Genomic DNA, 3,477 nt, shown 5'->3' with positions numbered 1-3,477 from the left:
TGATCATCTAAGGGAGGAGGCTTCTCCCTACGAGAGTCCAAAATAGGTCTGTTTTAAAAGCCTGTGTCCATGACAACCACGAAGACTTGTTGATAAGTAACCAACAGGAGGGGGAAGTGGTGAAGATTAACTGGTGGAAACAGAAAGAGAAATGCTAGCTTGTTCACTGAATAAATAAATGCTTGGAGAAACTGACAGACAAGTTCCTCCTGTTTGCTACTTGCTATTTATCTTCAGAGGTCCCTCAGAGGAACTGCCAAGAAGAAATACAAGTGTGCAGTTAAAAAAATTAGTCCTATTAACAATCAAGTAAATGCAAATTAAAACAATATAAGATACTTCATTACTACTATTATTTCTATTTGGCTTAGCAAATTGGTAAAGATTGATTAAATGATGATACACAGGGTCAGCCAGGCTGTGGGGAGATGGCCCTCTCCTACGCGGGACTGTACATGCATATGCTTTTTTTCTATAAAGGGAATTGGCAAGATGCCTTAAAGTGTTCAGACTCTTTTCTGAGGAATTTCTCTGAAATCATCCGAGATACAAAGGTAATGTGAACCAGGATGTTCCCTTCGTAGCTCTTGGTGGGAATCAAAATACCCAGCAACAAAGGAGTTGCCACATCTGCGGAGGTTCATCGGTGAGATGCCGACAGCCTTTCAACATCATCCTGTGGGCGTGAAGACTATGCCCCATAGGAGGAAACAGGCTGTGAAGTCAATGAGATGCCAGTAAGGTCTGTAGTCTCCCTAATTGTATTGTGCTAATTTCAGTTTCCTGATTTTAATAATCAGCTGGAGCCCTGGGGGCTCAGTGGTTAAGAGCTTGGCTGCTAACCAAAAGGTCGGCAGTTTGAATTCACCACCTGCAACTTGGAAACCCTATGGGGCAGTTCTACTCTGTCCTATGGGGTTGCTATGAGTCAGAATTGACTTGAGTTTGGTTATTTTTTTGGTTTTATAGCTACATCTCCACTACCCGTCTGTCAGTTTGTCGTACTGTGGTGGCTTGTGTGTTGTTGTGATGCCCGAAGCTATGCTACTAGTATTTCAAATGCCAGCAGGATCACCCATGGTGGACAGGTTTCAGCGAAGCTTACAGACGAGTAAGAAAGGCCTGGAAATCTACTTCTGAAAATTAGCCAATGCAAACCTTATGGATCACAAGAGAAGATTCTTCTACTTACTACTTTGAACACATCATCAGGAGGGATCAATCGCTGGAGGAGGACATCATGTTGAGTGAAGTAGAGGGGCATTGAGGGCAGGGCAGACCCTTGGTGAGATGGACTGGCACCACAGCTGCAACGGTGGCCTCAAATACGCCAGTGACCGTGATGATGGCGCAGGACCGGGCAACGTTTTATTCTTTTGTATGTAAGGTTGCCATGAGTCGGAGTCAATTCTATGGAAGCTGTCTATATATCTGTCAATAGTTAGGGACAATGTTACCATTGGGAGGCTGGGTGAAGAGTATACCCGACTTCTCTACTAGTTTTGCAACTTGTTGTGAGTCTATAATATTTCCAAATAAAAAGTAAAGAAAAAAAAAAAAAGTGGTATCTGTAGGCTAGGCTGGGTCATAGACCGCTGCAGTAACAAATACCCCCATCATCTAAGTAGTTTAAAACAACGAAGGTTTATTTTTCATTCACACATGACCAGTTTGCATAATCATAGTCACTCGGCATCCAGGAATATGGAGGCTCCGTCCGGACACGTGTTTCCTCAATTGTCTAGGTGCAGCATGCATTGGTACAGTCGGTCGTCTGTATCTTTGGGTTCTGCATCTGTGGATTCAACCAACCATAGATCGAATATTCGGGGAAAAAAAAAAAGGTCTCTCTGGTTCATGATATAGTGCTTGCAGAGACTGAGAAAGCATTAAATGTTAAATGTTAAGCATTAATAACTATTTACATAGTATTTATATTGTATCAGGTATTATAAGTGATCTAGAGATGATTTAAAGTATATGGGAGAATGTGCGTAGGTTATATGCAAATACTATACCATTTTATATAAGCGACTTGAGCATCCTCGGATTTTGTATCTGTGGGGGTCCTGGAACCAATCCCCCACGGATACCGAGGGACGACTGTACTTAGAGCTTCTGTGTGCAAGTGACACTTCTGCTGAATGTCTGTGGCCTTGTGTAGTCATATGGCCACGACTAAGAAATACAACCAGGTACTTCAGGGGATAGAGTAGCAGGGGCTGGGATCTGGGGACTATGGTTTCAGGGGACATCTAGGTCAATTGGCATAACAAAGTGTATTAAGAGATTGCTCTGCATCCCACTTTGGTGAGTGGCGTCTGGGGTCTTAAAAGCTAGCGAGTGACCATCTAAGATGCGTCAATTGGTCCCAACCCACCTGGAGTAAAGGAGAATGAAGAACACCAAAGTCACAAGGAAAGTATTAGCCCAAGAGACAGAAAGGGCCACATAAACTGGAGACTCCATCAGTCTGAGAGGAGCAGAACTAGATGGTACCTAGCTAGCACCAATGACCACCCTGACGGGGAACACAACAGAGAGTCCCTGATGGAGCAGGAGAAGAGTGTGGAGCAGAACTCAAATTCACATAAAAAGACCAGACTTAATGGTCTGACTGAGACTGGAGGAACCCCAGAAGACATGGTCCCTGGACTCTCTGTTAACCCAGAACTAAACCCATTCCTGAAGCCTACTCTTCAGACAAAGATTAGACTGGACTATAAAACATAAAATAATACTCATGAAGAGTGTGCTTCTTAGTTCAAGCAGATACACAAGACCAAATGGGCGGTTCCTGTCCGAAGGCAGGATGAGAAGGCAGGAAGGGACAGGAGCTGCTTGAAGCAACACAGGAAACCCGGGGTGGAAAGGCAGAGTGTGCTGTCACATTATAGGGATTGCAACTAGTGTTGCATAACAATATGTGTATAAATTTTTGTATGAGAAATTAACTTGAGCTCTAAACTTTCACCTGAAGCACGATAAAAAAAAAAGAAAGGAGGGAAGAAATACAACCAGAATGCTCCTTAGAAGTGAGGAAGCCTAGACTTCAGCTTGCTTTCTTTGGACATGCCTTCAGGAGGGCCCAATTGCTAGAAAAGGACATCATGTTTGGATAAGTAGAGGGTCAGCAAAAACCAGGGAAACCCTCCATGAGACGGATTGACACTGTAGCCACAAAAATGGACTTGAGCATACCAACGATCGTGAAGATGGTGCAGGACTGGGCAACGTTTCGTTCTCTTATGCGTAAGGTCACCATGAGTCGGAGCGGACTCAACAGCAACCAACAACAACAACAACCGCACAAGTGGGGGCAGAAAAGTGCAGTCCTTTTTATGTTTGGAAGAAAAAGCTTAGTGAGGACCACACTCTGCATACACACAAATCCCATCTCATAAAAAATTTACATATTATATATATGCACATATATAATATACACACATAACATGTATACATAAAATATAGATATGT

This window comes from Trichechus manatus, unplaced genomic scaffold (assembly GCF_000243295.1).
Source record: "Trichechus manatus latirostris isolate Lorelei unplaced genomic scaffold, TriManLat1.0 scaffold00057, whole genome shotgun sequence".
Lineage (NCBI taxonomy): Eukaryota > Metazoa > Chordata > Mammalia > Sirenia > Trichechidae > Trichechus > Trichechus manatus.
Note: the sequence above shows the minus strand (reverse complement) of the source record.